The sequence below is a fragment of the Pygocentrus nattereri genome, chromosome 9 (genome assembly GCF_015220715.1).
Source record: "Pygocentrus nattereri isolate fPygNat1 chromosome 9, fPygNat1.pri, whole genome shotgun sequence".
Classification (NCBI taxonomy): domain Eukaryota; kingdom Metazoa; phylum Chordata; class Actinopteri; order Characiformes; family Serrasalmidae; genus Pygocentrus; species Pygocentrus nattereri.
In genome coordinates this window covers 41,017,914-41,040,014 of record NC_051219.1, presented here as the reverse complement: position 1 = coordinate 41,040,014, position 22,101 = coordinate 41,017,914, and positions in this window count along the sequence as shown.

Here is a 22,101-nt window from a genome sequence, read left to right as displayed (position 1 = left end):
TCTGGAACTTTGGTCTGTGTGATTGTTTGAGTGGGTCACTGTGCATAAAAGCACTGAGCTCGGATCTTTGAAGTCGCTTAGGGTTTTTCACTAAATCGTAATAAATTCTGATGACTCTTTCAAGTGGATGCCTTTTCAAATTATGGGGTTCTTGAAGCAAATCATTTTTTTTCTCAGTGTTGATGAGCGCCTCCATACTTACTAATAGAATCCCCAAGAGTAGCATCAGGATTCTGACGAAAGGGAGAGCGGCCGTCTCGGCATAATTTCCCACTTACTCCCACCACACCCTTCGACACATGTTAGGTTTCCAAAGTTTACCCCCTTTGACTACATTCACATTACCAGGCTGAAGCGGCACAAATCAGTTTTTTTGCCCTAATGTGACTCAGATCTGATGTTTTCAGGGCTGTGTGGACGCAAATCTGATCTTTTCAAATCCGACCTGAGCCGCTTTCTTATGTGGTGCTCAATCGAATAGGTATTTGATTCATGGATATTTGACCTTAATGTGACACTCAGATCTGAATTCATGTGCTTTTTTCCCACTGCACATGCACCATCATTCAGCGTTACCATGGCAACAGCACCAAACAGTAGTTAAAGCCTCTCACCCTTTTCTCCTCCGTCTGGCTCTAATAATGAAGCTGAGAGCTGATCAGAGTTAATGATCTTCTCAGTGAAGCTCGTTCTGCTCGTTAGTTTGTGCTGATGATGCAGTGATTCAGTCACATGACGTCACTGAGTAGGATGAGCTCATGAGGGTCAGTTCAGGCCGGTTCATCACATTAATGACAGATTTGAGTCACCTAAACGAGTGTGAACCATCGAGTCAGAGAGATCAGATTTGAATAAAGGATTAAATGTGAATGTAGCTTTTGTTTTGTATTATATGGAAGTCTGAAGCACCGAATGCAAGATCGTAAGGAAGATCAGATCTATCTGGTCACACTGGGGGTGCACTTTAGTGAAAAGTGTAAAAGGAATCCAGCCAAAGTTTATCCAGGTACAATCTGGACATGCAGTGTATAAAAAGGCTCAAAGAGTCAGAAATCACATAGCATGGATTTTGGAACAAAACCTTGTATCTCCAAAATGGTAACAGGAGAAGGAAAAAACCTACTTTAGTTTTAATGTAAGTCAATGGAACCAGACTTTTTTCCAAGTCATGTTGGGTTGTTTCTTACATCATAAAATTTACATACAAAGGGCAACAGGCCTTTTCAAATGATGTCAAAAACTGAAAAAACATCAAAAATGGAGATACAAGGTTTTCTTCTGACAACAGCGAATATATATGAGAATATAAATTACTTTGAGCTACACTATGTAATATTTGGTGATTTGTAGACCTCTCTGGTGGAAATGTGTAATTGCACACAATGTGTGGAAGAACACTTCAGATGTGTCCCAATTCAGGAGCAGCATCCTTTGAAGGATGTGGTCTGTGAAGGCGTTGCTCCTCTGCTGACACCACCATGTTCTCACAACCTTGGAACGTGCAGGCTGGTGAAGGATCCACCCATTGGACCCTTCGTTGCCATAGAAAAGAAGGAGACATTTCTCGGCTGCATATGAAGGAGCCATCGAAATGGGACAGTCTAGTTGCACCGCTGTGATGCAAATGCAGCCTCCGAAGGACGCAGCCCCTGATTTGAGACACAGCTTCTGTAATGTGGGTTGAGCTTCAGAACCCAGCGAGCAGGTGGACTTGATGTTTGCGAGCATGATGAAAGAGTATCGAAAGAGAACTAAGAAGATGTGTCTTTTTTTTTTCGATTAATTTAATTCTACCACTTTACGGAGTGTTTAAGCAGAGCTGTTCAAGTGAGTGTTTGAAGTGAATTGCACTATTTCAGGCCCACCCTTTCTGTCTTCCTGAAAGGAGCTCACCAGTTTGACTGCACATGCAGAGCAGCACATATGCTCACCTGGGAGCAAGGCTGGGTGTTTTTTTCTCTCCCTTCACATTACACCAAAGCGCCATGGCATTTCCCAAGTCAAATTCCCATCAAATGCACGCATACATGCGCACACACACACACACACACACACACACACACACACACACACACACACACACACATAGACTAAATATTGCTCCCCTGGCTCTGCGTTTCAAAGGATCCTTTCAAGATCAAACCGGCATTTTTGTGTGTGTAGAGACAGTGTCATGTGTGAACCTCAGCAATGCGATGCTCTCACCAGTAGGAGGCGTATTGCTGTGTATGAGTAGCCTATACACACACACACACACACACACACACACACACACACACACACACACACATACCCCCTGCACACTAATCACTCACACTCACATGCACACAGTGGGCTTTGGACGGCATTACATGGTGATTAAAGCTCAGTGCTACATGCTTTGCTGTTGTATTAATTCATTTTCCACATTTTCATCTGTCTTCTTCACTCTCGCCCCCTTCACTCTCTCACTATAACTCCAATGACCTGCCACCCTTGTCTTTACTACAGCCAGTTTCATTCCTTTTCTCATTTTATTTTAACTCTCCATAATCAGTCCATCTTTTTCCACTCTTTTAAACTCTTTTAGCTCTCTCTCTCTCTCTCTCTCTCTCTCTCTCTCTCTCTCTCTCTCTCTCTCTCTCTCTCTCTCATCGTGTTGTGTTGTGTGTGTGTGTGTGTGTGTGTGTGTGTGTGCACTGGTCAGGCAGCTGCAGTAGGGCTGATAAGAGCTCCTGACCTTGGCAGATGGTGACGACTCCTGGAGAGAGCTAATCATAGCAATTCCTCCAGAGAGAGCGACAGAGAGAGATGAAAATGCCTGAGTGTATGCTCAAACTAACCACTGTGTGGCAGCACTGCAGCATATTTCATCCATAAAGCACCACCCAAAACATTACCTCAGGACTGAACAATGTGTGCATGCATGTTACATAGAACAAAAGCATACATCATCATATGTGCACAGACCTCAATTCCAAAGCTGCATGTGAAAGACAAAATTACAAGAAGCAGTGCTTAGTAAGTTTTCTTTAACCTGTATTAGTTTCAAAACTTCTTTACATGTTATTTTTGTAAATATAGACTATTTCCAGTTATGACGCCTGATTTTGATATGCCAAATAAACACTTTTACCACTTTGTTACAACACCTTTCCTTTTCACACACCCTAACAACTTTAGGCAGGAAGTGATCTTGTCCTGAAAGTGGATTTTTTTTTTTTTTGCATTTTTCCATACAAGTCGTCAGCTGTGCAACTGCAGAGAGCAGTTATTGTCGTGTTTTGTGCTTTGTAATGCACCACAATGGATGACATATGGGTCACTCTACCAGTCACACTCTCTGATTACACAGCCAAGATGTTGCAACATGCAGAATGTGGCTTGGTTGTGTCATGCTGAAGTAAGCATGGAAATCCCTGAAAAAGACGTCATCTAGAAGGCAGCATATGTCATCTCAAAATGTTTATATAATGTGGTGTCTGCCATGGGCCACTCTGCTGCACTGCTTAGGGGCTGCAGCTATGCAAAGTGGCTCTTGGGCTGTGCCCCACTCCTGGGTAAGAAGCATGCTCATTGTTGTTGTTGACGTTGTTCCTGTTGTAAGTGTAGTTGTGTTGCTTAGAGTAAATATGTCCAGTGAAGGAAGGCTTTGTAGTGTAACTAGTGATTAGAAGTGTCTGCCCTCCTTATATGTTGTCCTGTGAATTGTGCTGGGGACAGCGCTGGGCTGGGCATTTCTAGCTGTCTGTTGAAGTGCCTGTTTAAAATAAACAAGCATATGTCAATTGTGTCTTCACAGATGTGCAAATTACCCATGCTATGAGCACTAATGCACTCCCATATAATGACAGATGCTGTCTTTTGAACTTTACACTGGTAACACTCTAGATGGTTCTGTTCTGTTTTGGCCTACAGATCAAAATGTCTATTATTTCAATACACAGTCTGAAAAGTTGACTTGCCAGAAAACAATACACTCCTATGCAAACAAAAATTCTACAAATCATTAATCAAATAGATAAAGAACCCTAGAATGGGATAAACTCAGGTTATGTGGGTAAACTTGCAGACAGCCTTTTACAAAAAGAAGTTCCACTCAACATCAGTGGCTTCAAATGATTAAAAACACTTCCAAGTGTTGGATTCTCTGCCTTCACACGTATATGAACTTGACTAACATCCCATTCTTAATCCACAGGGTTTAATATGATGTCAGCCCACCCTTTGCAGCTATAACAGCTTCAACTCTTCTGGGAAGGCTTTCCACAAGGGTTAGGAGTGTGTTTATGGGAATTTTTGACCATTTTTCCAGAAGTGGATTTGTGAGGTCAGACACTGATGTTGGACGAGAAGGCCTGGCTCACAGTCTCCGCTCTAATTCATCCCAAAGGTGTTCTATCGGGTTGAGGTCAGGACTCTGTGACATGAAGCTTGGAGGTTTGTAGTGATTGACCTCTGCGCACTATGTGCCTCAGCATTCGTTGACTCTGCTGTGTCACTTTACGTGGCTGACCACTTCATGGCCAAGTTACTGTCATTTCCAATCACTTCCACTTTGTTATAATCCCACTGACAGTTGACTGTGGAATATTTAGTAGTGAGGAAATTTCACGACTGGACTTGTTGCACAGGTGGCGTCCGATCACGGTACCACGCTGGAATTCACTGAGCTCCTGAGAGCGACCCATTCTTTCACTAATGTCTGTAGAAGCAGTCTGCAGGCCTAGGGGCTCGGCTTTATACACCTGTGGCCATGGAAGTGATTGGAAGACATGAATTAAATTATTTGGATGGGTGACTGAATGTTTTTGGCAATATAGTGTAGTTTGTGTTTCAAACCCCTCTAAACCTGAACCTAAAACCATCAGTAAAAACTTTTTTTTGTTTTTTGCACAGGAGTATACACACTTATATTGTGCTGTTCAGTCTGTTTCAGACAAGTTTGAGCCCAGAGAAGTTGACGGCATTGTTGATATATGCCTTATGCTGTGCATAGCACTGTGCTTTTATGGAAAAAGCAATGACTGCTTTTGTTGACAAGGCTTTATCAAAGCATTCCATGATATTCATCAGAGAAGCATGCCAGGTTTTAATGCAGTGCTATCTGAGGAATCGACTCTCACAGGCATTCCGTTGTGGGTTTTCAGCCTTGCCCTTTGAGATTTCTCAGGTTTCCCTAAATCTTCAATACCTTTATCTACTACAGAGGGTGAAATGCCTAAAATCCTTGCATTTGCTCGTTGAGGAGAGCTGTTCTTAGACTACTGGATTACTTGCTGATATTGGACAACTCTCTGCACCACCTGTTTAAGGTGTTTCACTATGTTACGAGACTTAAATTCCCCTTGTGCCCCAACCTTTTTGGAATGTATTGCAGGCATCAGTTTCCTAATGAGTGTGTATTTACATAAAATAGTGAAGTTGATGAAACAAAACATTAAATACCGTGTCTTTGTACTGCTTTTGTTTAATTACAGGCCAAAGTAGATTTAAAAATCACTGTTTTCTGTCTTTATTTGCATTTCACAAACTGTCCCAACTTTTTTGGAGCGTTGTGTTGTATTATTCTGGTATTCATTTCTGTCTCCACTCATTCATCAAACACACACCACGCACACGTTAATATACCTGAGGTAATGTCTCGTCCAGTGCTTTACAGAGACACACTAACATCTCTCTTTTTAATGGTATCTCCTTTCCCTCTGTTACAGCCTCTCTCTCTCTCTCTCTCTCTCTCTCTCTCACTTCTCCTGGGGTTGGCTTAGAATGACGACAGTCTTCTGCTTCACTGGCCTGATGAGATTTTGCGGTGTCTGTAACACTGCTGCAGTCACTCACAGTGCTCAGTGTGTGTATGTGTGTTATGAGAGCATCGCGCTGTATAAATGACATTTATGGCCACATAAACAGAGCGTTTGCTCATGCTTTAGAATTCAGGATATAGGAACGTTTATAATCCCGTTTATGTCCACATGACTCTTTCATTCATCATTCACATGGTTAGTGTATTCTTTCATTACCTCACACACACACACACACATATGCACATGCACATTCCTATTCTCTCATGTGTTGTTTGTAGAAACACACACACACACACACACACACACACATACACACACACACACACCTGTGGCAAATGCCTTAAGTTTTACCGCCATCTCCCAGATCAGCAGAGAAAAATTAGCAGTGAAAGCCTGAAGCCACTTCATACTCTCTTCACTCTATTTCTCTGTCTTAATCCTCCTCTTCCTCCCCTCGCAGGAAATGAGTTTAGGAGGGCCTTTAATTAAATCGGGCCAGAAGAAAGCAGAGGTCATGGGCGTCTCTTTAACACATCACATTTAAAAAGCTCTGCTGCCTCCGTCTTTTCTGCCTCCTCTGAAGAACAGTTTGGCAAATAAAAATGAACTTTACACAACTTTCCACTTACCCCTTACCCCAGAATGTAATGAGCCATGACATGTTTTGCAACAGAAGCTTTGCTTATTTAGTTTTGCACTGTATCTATGAGGCTAACAGCTAACATGTAGATAAGTGTGGTTTAGCATTGTACAAACCCCTTTAAACTCCTGGAGACCACCGGTGGTTCCAAAATGCACTTCATCATGTTCATCATAACTTTCATATTCCATAAGCTCCAGTCAGAAGCTGGGCGTCATATGAGGCTGTAACCCTTCTCTCCAGTAAAACAGTTGGTGATGTCATTTTAAACCCTTACAATAAACGAAAAAGCTGAACTTTTCTACTGAAAGTCGAGCCATTTTTCCACAAATCTGGGCTCTAAACTATAAACAGATGGCGTTTCTTCAGTGATCTGCTCTGTAAAGATGATTTTATTAAAAAAAAAAAATACAAAGATCATATAAGATTTTTGGCTTTCAGCAGAAAATTGTAAGCATATAGCAATATGTGTGGATGTGCAGAATGTTATGTAGCTTTGTGCTGTCATGTTGAAATAATTATGGTGTTCCTGAAAAAGACGTCATCTAGAAGGCAGCATATGTTGCTCCAAAATGTGTACATTTTGTGTGTTAATGATGCTTTCACAGATGTGCAAGATTCCCATGCCATGAGTGCTAATACACCTCCATGCCATGACAGACCTTGGCTTTTGAACTTTATGCTGGTAACAGTGTGGATGGTCCTTTTGTTAAATTACATAGCACTACAGAAATCTTACAGTATTAGTACAGTTGACATACTATTATCTATCAGTAAGGATGAAAGTAGGGATAATATTCAGTGATCAAGTTGGCTGATACTGTTGTTTTTAGCTATGGGGCTATTTACGCCTTGCATTAACATTGTTCCTGTTTGAATCATGTGTAGATACTTTGACCTGATTCCATTTCCACGTTTCACTAAATCGACAAGCTCGGTTTTGGCCCAAATTGCAAGAAGGAGCTTGTTTTTGGGAAAACTCCATTCTAGCCCATCTTCCATCTTGTGTTTCCTTGTTTGTCCGTTCACCAGATAGTCACCACAAAGCAGATGCATTTCCAGTATAATCTGACTGTATGTGGGTATAAAAGTGCCTTTCATTTATACTTGTGCTTTTTTTTTTTGCCTTCTTTCTCTTGGCCACCAACCCCCACCCCTTTTATGGGGACATAAAATTTTTCTTTTTAATTTCACCTTTAATGTCACGGCTCATTGTTTATTAATAATCATACAGATATAACGTGATGTGGTACCACAACCACCCAACCCCACCCCCCTCTACACATCACCCCACCCATCCCCGCTTTGAAAAATGTTATAAATATTTATATATATATATATGTGTGTGTGTGTGTGTGGGGGGGGGGGGGGGGGGGTCAGATTCTGTGTATGGGTTTTAACTTTTTCTTCTCCCAATGCGGTTTAAGAGATCCGATCATGATCCAGTCACAATGTGTCAATGTGGGTGTGTTTACACTTGGGTTTTGTGCGGTCGAGTGAAATCCAAGCATGTTGGTACAAGGTGTAAACAGCTTCTCTGTGACGTATGTTTGCTGGTTTTATGAGTTTCAGAAATGTTGCACCGAAAGGCTCATGGTGCACAGGGCAAGCAATTGTTGGCTAAAACACATTTCGGGGTCTTAAGGGAAAAATATGATCAAACTATTACTTTAGCCTCTTTTTCTCCAGGGTATATTTTGGTTTGCCCATCTGAATTTACGTGACCAAATCATAAGGCATGAAATAAATGTAAATTGTTATTATATTTATTTACATATTTTTAGGAAAATCTCCCCTCAAATGAACAGAACATGCATTTTATGATCTCCACATATCACTATATGCTTACAATTTACTGCTGAAAGCCAAAAATCTCCGACGCTCTTTGCGTTATTTTATAAAAGTCATATTTCCAGAGCAGATCACTGAAGAGACGCCGTCTGTTTATAGTTTAGAGCCCAGATTTGGGGAAAAATGGGTCGACTTTCAGCAGAAAAACAAAGTTCAGCTTCTTTTATTATAAGGGTTTAAAATGACATCACCGTCTATTAGACTGGAGAGAAGAGCTACAGCCTCACACGACGCCCAGCTTCTGAATGGAGCTCATGGAATATGAAAGTTAAAGAATATGACGAAGTGCGTTTTGGAACCACCGGTGGTCTCAAGGAGTTGAAGAGCTTAAACAAAAGGATTCTTCTGTAATTGATGAGGGAGCATCCGAGGCCATAATGGGCGCGGCGCCCGAGCTTTAGTAATCACAGTAAATGCATTTGAAATAAAAAAGTGGGCGAAAGAGGTAAAGAAATAAATAAGACATCGATAAAAAGTGTTCAATAAGCTGAGTGAGCTGGGAACGGCAGTGAGCATCCTGTGTGTGCTTGATGGAGAGAGCCAAGAGACCGCTTTCATTAAGATATGGGTCTGGATGCTGGCGAACTGCTGACAGGGGTGTCCATGCCTTCCTGAAGTTAATCTCCTTCACTTGATAAAAACTTCTCCCCCTGTTCCGCTAATGGTCCATTAATTCATCACTGAGCCCCAGTTCTTCCCCACACCTCTCTTTCTATTTTCATCTCCAACAGCTCTCCCCGGTCTGTCGTTCTTTCGTGCTCTCTCTCTCTCCCTCTCTCTCTCTCTCTCTCTCTCTCTCTCTCTCTCTCCCTCTCTCTCTCTCTTTCTCCCTCTCTCTCTCTCTTTCTCTCTCTCTCTTGCTGTGTGAACTCAATCTCGTGTGAACTCAATTCTGTCTTTTAAGACCTCTTTCATTTTACTCTCTCTGGTTTTCTCTTCGCCTCCCTCTCTCGCCGGCGCATTCACTCACACGGAGTAAAAGGTGTTCGGTGGCTGGAAAGAAGATCCAAAATACAATTCATGTCAAATCATATGCTTGGCGATTAAACGTATTTGCATTCAATTGACGTTTGCACATCAAATTGCTTTCTAATGACGTCCATGCTTATTCATTGCAGAAACCCATTCCAATCATTAGGCTGACTGAAGCTATTTGAGTCATTTACAGCATCAGCAAGTCTCCAGTGACTACGGTAGAAGCTAATGGGCCACATTTTCGAAAGAAAAAAAAACTCAAATGATCCATTTCGGCATCACTTTTGTACGCATGTTCAGTGGTAAAGTCCTAAAGGCCTCATAACAAACATCGTCTTGGCCATAGATTTCATTCCTTTTATCCCCAGAGTGTGTGAATGGCGTGTGATGCTGCAGCGCAGTGTATTCTTCCACTGAGATAATGAACGAGGTGACAATGTACATGATTGCATGTGCCATTATAACAGGCCTCCTATCAACTCCATTGATAATGATAATGTTCATCCACTTTTCATGCTGGCCTTCAGTGACTGGAGGCGGGTGGAGGTGGATGGTACATAAGCCTGAGGCCATTGTTGTACCTGGGTCACAGAGTTTGCCTGCTTACTTGGTCTATCACGTCTGGACCAAGGGCCTTACAATGTCGTCTAAGCATTGAGGCTGCTCTATGTATATCCTTAATATCGGTGCTGTCGGAAGAAAACCTCATATCTCCATTTTTTCGTTTGTCAGTTTTTTACCTAATTTACTGCAGTAACACTAACTTGGTTGGTGTGTGTTGTGCTGGTACAAGTGGATTAGATAAAACGGTGCTGCTAGAGTTTTTAAAAACTGTCCACCTTGTAGATGTAAAGACAGAGACGATAGCTCATCACTTCATAATCTCCAATAAATGTTTCCGGTAGGTGCTCACAAGCTTCTGACATCTCTCTATTTGCCTGTTCCTCATGTGCAAAAGCTTCCAGCTCATTCATGTTCCTTGGTTTCCATAGCACCACAGCCTTCTTTATATCACACCGAAGATGTATAATGAGATTTAAACCCGGGGAATGAGATGGCCACTCAAGGACATTCCAGGACCAATCCTTGAAACAAGCATTGTCTTGCTGGAAAGTCCAATGATCACCAAGCTTCAATGTACACACTGAAGACAAAACATTCTTCTCCAAAATGGCCCCGTATTTCAAAGGATCCATGATGCCAGTCACACAGTCAAGATTCCCATTTGTAGCAGTAGGAAAAACACCCAGGACTGCCCACCTCCATGCTTGACCATGGGGATGGTGTTCTTCTTGTCATAAGCCTTGCTTTTCTTACGCCAGATGTGATGCTGATCTGTGGGTTCAAACCATTCTAATTTGGTGTCATCACTCCATAAAACTGTCCCTAGAACTTCACAGGCCTGTCCGCATTCCTTTTTGCATATTTACGCATATTTATGATATGCAATATACATACACCATATTTCCAAAAGTATTCGCTTATCTGCCTTCACATGCATATGAACTTGAGTGACATCCCATTCTTAATCCATAGGGTTTAATACGATGTCGGCCCACCCTTTGCAGCTATAACAGCTTCAACTCTTCTGGGAAAGCTTTCCACAAGGTTTAGGAGTGAGTTTATGGGAGTTTTTGACCGTTCTTCCAGAAGCGCATTTGTGAGGTCAGACCCTGATGTTGTCCAAAATCTCTTGTGCTGAAGCATTAAGATTTTCTTTCACTGGAACTAAGGGGCCGAGCCCAACGGTGCTTTACACCACGCTGTTCTTGAACTAATCTGAAGGCCACATGAAGTTTGGAGGTCTGTAGTGATTTACTCTGCAGAAAGATCTCTGCGATCTCTGCACACTATGCACCTCAGTATCCGCTGACCCCGCTCGGTCATTCGGTCATCAAATAATAAGGCAAATTATTCAGTAACTGCATGAAATGAATGTCATTTTTTATTAATTTATTTTTTTTGTAAAAGCTCGCCTCAAATTAACAGAACATGTGTGTTATGATCACACATATCACTATACGCTTATAATTTACTGCTGAAAGCCAAAAATCTCAGACGCTCTTTGTGTCATTTTATAAAAATCATTTTTACAGAGCAGATCACTGAAGAGACGCCGTCTGTTTATAGTTTAGAGCCCAGATTTGGGGAAAAACGGCTCGACTTTCAGCAGAAAAACTGGAAAGAGGAGTTAGAGCCTCATACGACGCCCAGCTTCTGAATGTAGCTTACGAAATATGAACATTATGAAGAACATGACGAAGTGCATTTGGAACCACCAGTGGTCTCAAGGAGTTGAAGAGGTTTTAATTATGGCTCTTCTGTGTATGGGTTTTAACTTTTTCTTCTCCCAATGCGGTTTAAGAGATCCGATCATGATCCAGTCACAATGTGTCAATGTGGGTGTGTTTACACTTGGGTTTTGTGCGGTCGAGTGAAATCCAAGCATGTTGGTACAAGGTGTAAACAGCTTCTCTGTGACGTATGTTTGCTGGTTTTATGAGTTTCAGAAATGTTGCACCGAAAGGCTCATGGTGCACAGGGCAAGCAATTGTTGGCTAAAACACATTTCGGGGTCTTAAGGGAAAAATATGATCAAACTATTACTTTAGCCTCTTTTTCTCCAGGGTATATTTTGGTTTGCCCATCTGAATTTACGTGACCAAATCATAAGGCATGAAATAAATGTAAATTGTTATTATATTTATTTACATATTTTTAGGAAAATCTCCCCTCAAATGAACAGAACATGCATTTTATGATCTCCACATATCACTATATGCTTACAATTTACTGCTGAAAGCCAAAAATCTCCGACGCTCTTTGCGTTATTTTATAAAAGTCATATTTCCAGAGCAGATCACTGAAGAGACGCCGTCTGTTTATAGTTTAGAGCCCAGATTTGGGGAAAAACGGGTCGACTTTCAGCAGAAAAACTGGAAAGAGGAGTTAGAGCCTCATACGACGCCCAGCTTCTGAATGTAGCTTACGAAATATGAACATTATGAAGAACATGACGAAGTGCATTTTGGAACCACCAGTGGTCTCAAGGAGTTGAAGAGGTTTTAATTATGGCTCTAATGTCCTATTATCATTTTTCTAACAAGATTCTTGCTTCATTAACTTATTGTAGGTGAACGTTTTTTCTGGGTTTGTACTTAACGGCTGTTTTGACTGTAAACTACATAAATGAAGGATGGTCTCTGACTTTTGCACAGTACTGTATTTGACAAATGTAATGTAATATTGTATTTTATCAATACTGCTCAATGCTACAGCACAACAAGAACCTTTTAAGCAACAGAGCGACCATATAGACAGCATATAAAGAGACTGCTCAATTAATCTGAATTAATCTGACTTGGTTTGGCATAAAAATTACAGCACAGCAGGTTTAATCAATGCTGGAGGTCGTGGCCATTTGAAACTGTGGACTAGGGATGGGTACGGAGATCCAGGACTAAATTGGTACAAGTTCCTGACTGGTCAGTACTGATATATTGATAAGCTCCTGGACAAACGGTGCTGCTATCTGTGTATAGGCATATGTGCCGAATGCGTTTGAATGCCTATGATTATCATCACTCTCTGCTCTCCGTCACGCCTGGAAGGGTAAGACATTCTAAAGTGTGGCCTTACTTTACTACTGTAATGATAATGCGGCTAAATGCAAAATGTGAAAAGTGGTAGTTGCATGTAAAACACCAGCAACCTCATGAAACACTTAAATAATCCATTCTGTAAATCTGAAGCAGTGCAGCATGTTTGCTTTAACAAAGTGGCTCGGGCACATACATCCTCAGAGCAGCCCCTCGGCGCTGATGATTTGTGCTACCTTGTCGAAGTCCTGCCGTAGCGCATATTTATAGACAGCTCTGTATATTAAACCTCTACACTGTTAGAAATAAATGTACTTTGCAGGCACATTTTTCATCAATCAAGGTGCAAACAATGGCACAACAATGGTTTGAAGGTCCAACTGTGTATCTTATGTAAGCTTCTCCCAGTGGAAACGTACATTTACGCACCTTTTCATAATCTAATGTTTTAAAACAGAACAATAAAGTAAAACGCCTGGAGGCGAGACGGGGTGTGTGGAGTCAGTACAACTCAGAAAATATCATTTCAATGGATTATGGTACAGTCATCTTCCCTGACTCAAGATACCGAGATGTACCTTTGAGGGTACCACCCCAGAGACAAAAGGGGTACTTCTCCTGTTTACCGCCTTTATTTCTGAAAGTGTAGGTGGGATATTTTATTCATTTAAATCACTTTAATGCTACCAGCATTAAAACTACGAAGCTGAAATCAGCTTCTTATCTGCCAGCTTGTTCTATTTTTTCAGTTCCACCTCAAATGAGCCAGCAGTTAGAAGCTGGTGCCTCAGGTGTTATCACTGCTGCACCGTTTAAGGTGGAACGGGAAAATTTGAGCAAGAAGCTGATGGATAGGAAATCAACTTCAGCCTCGTGTTAAAGCTTCAGGTGGGATAGTTTGAATATCTAAATGTCCTTATCAGCAAATGTTTCTATCATTAATAGACTAATTAGCATATTTTGATAGCCTAAGTCATCACATGATTAGGAAGCAGTAATGATGAGCTTCGTCAGTTGAAATTCGGGAGCTATCTAGCCTAGCATAAATCGCTAACTGCTAGGTAGCCTAAGTTTGAACTTATTGTGAGCTGTCCTGACAACCAGCTGTAACTAATGTTGTCTTGCTTCTTGTTCTTAAAATACACTCACCGGCCACTTTATTAGGTACAGTAAAAGGTTGGACCCCCTTTTGCCTTCAGAACTGCCTTAATTCTTCATGGCAGACTTTCAACAAGGTGTTGGAAACTCCTCAGAGATTTGGTTGGTTATTTGAGTTACTGTTGCCTTTCTATCATCTGGAACCCCTCTGCCCATTCTCCTCTGACCTCTCACATCAACAAGGCATTTTCATCCACACAACTGACCGCTCACTGGATATTCCCTCTTTTTCGGACCGTTCTCTGTAAACCCTAGAGATGGTTGTGCATGAAAATCCCAGTAGATCAGCAGTTTCTGAAATACTCAGACCAGCCCGTCTGGCACCAACAACCACGCCACGTTCAAAGTCCCTTAAATCCACTTTCTTCCCCGTTCTGATGCTCGGTCTGCACTTCAGCAGGTTGTCTTGACCACCTCTACATGCCTAAATGCAGTGAGCTGCAGCCGTGTGATTGGCTGATTAGCTATTTGTGTTAACAAGAAATTGTACCTAATAAAGTGGCCAGTGAGTATATATCGGCCATTTATTGGTCATTGGAACATTATTCAAAGGGTTAACTTAGTACATATTCGCATCCGGAAAGTATCTAATAAATACCTAATAAAGTGGCCAGTGAGTGTATATTGGTAATATTTTCAATATATAAGATATAATATATCCATCCATCCATCCATTTTCTAAGCCGCTTCTCCGTCAGGGTCGCGGGGGGATGATCAGCATCAATATGTATCAATCAATGCCGATTTCAGTATCGATAAAATCCTAACGATACCCATCCCTAGTGTGGACACCCTGTTTCTGCATCCCACAGAAATAGGCTTATTATATAGAGGCTGTCATACAACTATACACACTATAGCTCCCAATTCATCATTTACTTCCGTTTATAATGTAGATTTTTTACAAATGTGAAGAGCCAGTCTCTGTGTTGGATTCATGATAATAAAAAGGTTGGATTTCATCCAGATATACACATTATAGTCCTCAATTTCCCATTTTTTAATACTTACGCTGCATATTTCATTTAAAAAATGTGAAGAGCCTGTTTATGTAATAGACCCGGTATATTGAAAGAGGCTCTTCAGAGACAATTTCATTGAAGTGTTGTTCTCAATTCATCATTTATTAACATGTACACACCAGATTTCATTTAAAAATCTGAGAATCTAGGCTGTGTGTTGGATCCAGGATAGCAAAGAAGTCTCTTCATAGAGAATTTAATCCAAGTGTACACATTAGAAATCTTCATGCATCATTTATCTGCCAGCATTTTGTTATCGTTTATTAAAATCTTTAGTGTCATGATGCTTTTGGGAATTTGGGCCCTATAAGACAATTAAATTAACAGATAAGAGAAGCAGGGGTTTCTACATATGTCTGTGTGTCCTACCTTACAATTGCCTTCAGTGGTGGAGCACAAACCTGTACAGAGAGGTAGGTTTGTCGTCATGAATTACTCTCTCACTGCTCGAGGGCTCACTCGGCCATGACCGGGACAGGATGAACGGACAGGCCGCGCAGAGACAACATGACAGCTGACAGGCTGCACACGCTACTGACACAGAGGCTAATGGTGAGTGGCTCACACTGAGTGCACCATGAGAAACCTACTGCCAATGGTTCACGTTACCACCACTAGCGGCGAGGTAGCTATTACTACTGCTTACAGTGCTGAACCAAAAGTTCAGGATGTCAGACAAGGTTTTGGCACACAGTTTTAGGATGCTTAGCTTGAAATCTTTGAGTTTGTCACCACTCACGTGTGTAGGCATATACACTCACCGGCCACTTTATTAAGTACTCTGCTAGTAAAAGGTTTGCCTTCAGAACTGCCTCAATTCTTCGTGACAGACTTTCAACAAGGTGTTGGAAACGTTCCTCAGAGATTTTGGTTGGTTATTCGAGTTGCTGTTGCCTTTCTATCATCTGGAACCAGCCTGCCCATTCTCCTCTGACCTCTCACATCAACAAGGCATTTTCATCCACACAACTGACCGCTCACTGGATATTTCCTCTTTTTCGGACCGTTCTCTGTAAACCCTAGAGATGGCTGTGTGTGAAAATCCCAGTAGATCAGCAGTTTCTGAAACACTCAGACCAGCCCGTCTGGCACCAACAACCACGCCACGTTCAAAGTCCCTTAAATCCCCTTTCTTCCCCGTTCTGATGCTCGGTCTGCACTTCAGCAGGTCGTCTTGACCACCTCTACATGCCTAAATGCATTGAGTTGCGGCCGTGTGATTGGCTGATTAGCTATTTGTGTTAACAAGCAATTGTACCTAATAAAGTGGCCGGTGAGTGTATATCAGCCATTTATTGGTCATTGGAACATTATTCAAAGGGTTAACTTAGTACATATTTGCATCCGGAAAGTATTCACAGCGCTTCACTTTTCCCGCATTTTACAGCCTTATTCCAAATTTTTTTTCATTTCATTCCCCCTTCAGAATTCTACACACAATACCCCATAAAGACAAAGTGAAACAAGTTTGTTTGAATATTTTGCAAATTTATTAAAAATAAAAAACAAAGAAAATCAGATGTACATAAGTATTCAAAGCCTTTGCCATGACACTGAAAATTGAGCTCAGGTACTGTCCTGTTTCCACTGATCATCCTTCAGTTGTTTCGACAACTTGATTTGGAGACCACCTGTTGTAAATCCAGTTGACTGGACATGATTTGGAAAGGCACACACCTGTCTATGCATGGTCCCATAGTTGATGGTACATGTCAGAGCACAAACCAAGCCATGAAGTCTGAGGAACTGCCACTGACACCAGTGACATGACTCCCTAACATGTTTCAAGTGCGATATATCTGTAAACACTAGGGACACAAAAAATGGACGTTTCATAGAAAACGTCAGAAATATTTTATTATGATTTGAATTTGATGAAAGGTTGTGTCACGACTGGCCCCTCCCAGTCCTGTCCATGTGTTCGTGTTGTGTTTTGGTTTAGCCCGCGTGTTCTTTGTTTTGTTTTTTTAGTCCAGCCCCCTTGTTTCGTGACTCCACACCTGATTGTTTCCACCTGTGTTCCTGCCTGTTGCTCATGTATTTAAAGCCTGTGTTTTCCCCTGTCTGGTCACTGGTCTTTGTACTGGTCTTGGTACTGTTGTTTGTCCTGCTTGTTCTGTTTGATTCTGGTTTCTGCCATGCCTTCCCCGCTGATCAATCCGTGTTGGATCTATGGACCGTTTAGACGATGACCCTGGATTTGCCCATAATAAATGTTGCTTATCTGCGCATATGCGTCCGCCTCCTTACTCCCCATTACAGGTTGTTTGTGGGTACAGTCTTCTTTGCCAGTAGAAAAAAATCCTTTACAATTTTGGTAAATTATTATTATTATTTTTTTTTTTTGTGAAGTCAGAAACATAACATCGACGCAGCATGTAAAGTGACTAACCTGTAAATCACTGCATAACCATGCATGGTTATAAAAGGGTGGCTAGAGTGTGTATCTCCTGGCCACCCCAGATGCCACCTTACTGTGGGGGGAGGGGGGGTTGAACCTTTCAGAGGAGAGTTGTTTTGCTGTTGGCGATCTGTGGAACAACTGTTCAACCTCTCCCTCACATGCACACTCACACTGTCCACCTGCCCAAACTCCTTGATAAAATTATCTAGGTCCACCACTGAGCGTAACCCACCATATAATTAAATATACAATCATATCATCACTTTTGAATAGCACAGCAGAAAAATGCTCCCACTTTTTGGACTGTTTTCTCCAGTTACCCCTCAGGAATGACCCTACGCCAGCGATAGCAGGGCCATGGCCTTTCTCATGCCTGGCCAGTGTGAGATGTTAAATCCAGGGTTGTCTCTTGCCTTTTGTGCAGGTTTATGGCGGATCAGTAAGTAACACAGCAACATTTAGCAGGATTTACGTCTGCTGGATGTTAAAGAGCTTACCCCGCAACTACTGGGCCAGTTCACTGAGTAAGCTACAGCCTTAATAGACTTAATGGAAAGAAGGATCATTAGGCCTATTGCGCATTGCTCAAGCGCATAGGTTAGGCTGATATTTCATTGAGATTATATGGACTTAAGGAGGGATTGCATTCCCCATTAAAACAGGGGTGTCAAACTCAAGCACTAAAATGGCCTTATCTCAACAAATCCATGATCCAGATCCATCATTTTTACTACATTCTTAAATAACATTTTGATATAACGTGAACTGGCCACTGTTTATTCAAAATACGGAAAAACGTCAGCCACTTGTAGTGAACCTTTAAAGAAATGTCCACACGAAGCAGGTTTTTTAAACCTACCTGTGTTTTTAATCTAAGCACTAATGATTCTTGGGTTTCTGAGATGCTGAACTCTGAGTTTATGTTGGTTGAAGGTTGAACTGCAGCTGAAGTGCAGTTAGTGTGTTTGGTGATATGACTGGTGTGGTACAGTTGTGGTGTAACTGCTGTCCAATACATTGTTTTTAGGGGGGGGGGGGTGCATGCTGGAGATTGTAGGGAAATAGGCTAATAATAATAGAAAATGAAAATAATTTTACGGGCCAGATAGGATTGTGTCTTGTGGTTGACACTTGGGCCCTGACACATTAAAACAACCTTGAAAGTGTTATTTGGCCCAACCCCATTTCTTATTTTTACCCCTACCCCTTGTTTTCCAGTGTTAGCTTGCCCCTTGGAACTGAGTTATAAGGGATAGGGATTGAAATCATCCCCTATGAAATGGGACCCTCAAATAAAAAGAGCATTACTTCATTAACAGCTACTGGCGCTGCTCTGTAGGCGACCCTGCCCGCCTGCAGTGACAGCAGAGGAGGGTAAAGTTCATATAGGGAATCATATGCCTCTAAAAAGGGGGGCAGTTATTTATCAGTGTCCACCACCATTTCTTTGGTGCTATGAAGCTGAAGTCAGATACTCGCCAGCTTCTTGTTCTAGTTTCCCGTTCCACCTTAAATGGTGCAGCAGTTACATTCTGGCACTTCAGGCGTACGAACTGCTGGAGTATTTAAGGTGGAACGGGAAATTTAGCGAGCTAACTACTGAGACATTAGCATGCCATTAGGGATTTTTTATGCTTGTTATGAAGAAAAGGACCAAAATACATTGAAACAACATCAAACTAGGATAATATGATGGTTATCATGATTTTTTAACTGAGAAATTTCTCACGTTTGTAGGTTTCTTTGGTCACTCGTGCAGGAACCTTACCGTTATTTTTATTCCTCATAACGCTCCGTTTGGGATGCACCTCTGAAAAACCTCAGTTTGGTGGGCCATGTAGCCCCAACACTTCACTCTACCCCTCTATCTCAACAAAAACTGGGACACCCTACCGCTAGACGTGGAGGGCTAAGGGCTAAGTGGTAGGGGTGAGGGTAGGAAAATAGGGAATAGGGAATAGGATTGGGTCCAAATTTTTAAAAGTATTCTACTTAGTAAATTCGGATCCTTTAACGCTGTTGCTACGCCTAGTTTTGGTTGGTTTCACAAGGGGGCAGTCGTGGGCTGGAGGTTAGGGAACCGGCCCTGTGACTGGAAGGTTGCTGGATTGATCCCCAGAGCTGACAGTCCAGGACTGAGGTGTCCTTGAGCAAGACACCTAACCACCAATTACTTGTGGATAGGGCTGCCCACCGCTCCGGGCAAGTGTGCTCACTGCCCCCTAGTGTGTGTGAGTATTCACTAGTGTGTATGTGGTGTTTCACTTCACGGATGGGTTAAATGTGGAGGTGGAATTTCCCCGTTTGTGGGATTAAAAAAGTATCACTTAACAATGCAACGCCTAAACTGCACTAATTTATACACGTGGTTGACTGGTCAGAAATTTGGTGGGCTTACAAGAGCTCAGTTACACATTTACCTCTGTTAGTGTCAAGTTTTTTAACTGATCTATCACTGTATAAAATCCATATCTATGACATATAATCTACATCTACACTGCATTAAAATATACAGTGACCAGTCACTTCATTAAGTACCTCCTCATTTCTACACTCATTGTCCATTTGATCAGCGCCACTTACCAAAAAGGAGCACTTTGTAGTTTTACAACTACAGACTTACTTTGTTACCCCCCTTTTACCCTGTTCTTCAGTGGTCAGGACCCCCAGAGCAGGTAGTATTTGGGTGGTGGATCATTCTCAGCACTGCAGTAACACTGATATGACTTCTCAGTAGTGCTCTTGTGGCTAAATGCAGTCAAGTGCTCACAGCAATGTTCCAACATCTAGGGTAAAGCCTTCTCAGAAGAGTAAAAGCTGTTACTGTGGTAAAAGGGGGACAAATTCCCAGTGAGTAACATGATTTTGGAAGAAATAACGGATGAGCAGGTGTCGGCAGGAATAGCACATGTTAATATAGGACTTTCAGTAGGCCTCATGGTGACTGGAGCTTTGTGTGTCTGTGATGTCAACGCTGCTTTTGGTATTTGGGGGTGGGGGTGGGGGTGGGGGGGGGGGGGGGGGGCAGAGATGGGCAGAGTAAAGTGCTTCACCATACCTGTGAATTACACACCTTTGAATGAACACGGAAACACAGGCCTAGCAGAAGAACGAACCTGCCCTTTGTACTCATATGAGCTCTGATTGCTCTCTTATTACAGGCTTTATCTCACAGTGGTTTCCTTAACTGTCCCGCACAGCCTCATTAGGGCTGAGGTCTTTTGAGGAGCAAATCTATTTGTGACTCAATGTTTGTTTACTACAATACGACAACCACTTCAAAGAGCAGCCTAATTTGATTAATTATTCATTCCTAATTAAGTCGTTAATTATTAACACGTCCAGTTTTAATTATTACTGTAGAGATTTAAGGAGAAAATATGGAGCCAAACCCTCCCTTTTAATGGATACCATGGGGGAAATGCTTTTATTAATATATATATATATATATATATATATATATATATATACATACACACACATACACACACACATACCCACACATATATCGCCTCATAGCCATGTACACACACACCCACCCACACACAAGTGTTATTTTTATATATGCGCATCATATCCAAAAGTTTGGGTACCCCTGGCCGAATCCTCTACAGAGTGCACACATCTGCACATTTTATTGCACGTGAACACTGACGCGGTGGTGGTGTGTTAGTGTGTGTTGCGCTGGTCTGAGTGGATCAGACGCAGCAGTGCTGCTGCAGTTTTTAAACACTGTGTCCACTCACTGTCCACTCTATTAGACACTCGTACCTTTTTAGTCCACCTTGTAGATGGAAAGTCAGAGACGATCTGACGATGGGAAATTTTTGACCGTTCTTCCAGAAGCGCATTTGTGAGGTCAGACACTGATGTTGGACGAGAAGGCCTGGCTCGCAGTTCTATCGGGTTGAGGTCAGGACTCTGTGCAGGCCCGTCAAGTTCTTCTACACCAAACTGGCTCATCCGTGTCTTTATGGACCTGCTTTGTGCACTGGTGTGCAGTCATGTTGGATCAGGAAGGGGCCGCCCACAAACTGTTCCCACAAAGTTGGGAGCATGAAATTGTCCAAAATCTCTTGGTGCTGAAGCTTTAAGAGCTCCTTTCACTGGAACTAAGGGGCCGAGCCCAACTCCTGAAAAACACCCCCACGCCATGATCCCCCCTCCACCAAACTTTACACTCGGCACAATATAGTCAGACAAGTACCGTCTCCTGGCAACCGCCAAACCCAGACTCGTCCATCGGATTGCCAGACGGAGAAGCGTGATTGGTCACTCCAGAGAACACGTCTCCACTGCTCTAGAGTCCAGTGGCGGCGCTTTGCACCACTGCATTCCACGCTTTGCATTGTGCTTGGTGACATAAGGCTTGGATGCAGCTGCTTGGCCATGGAAACGCATTCCATGAAGCTCTCTACACTGTTCTTGAGCTGATCTGAAGGCCACATGAAGTTTGGAGGCCTGTAGCGATTGAACGTTAACCCCACTCTGTCATTTTATGTGGCTGACTACTTCGTGGCTGAGATGCTGTCGTTCCCAATCGATTCCACTTTGTTATTATCCCACTGACAGTTGACTGTGGAATATTTAGTAGTGAGGAAATTTCACGACTGGACTTGTTGCACAGGTGGCGTCCGATTCTAGCGACCCATTCTCTCACTAATGT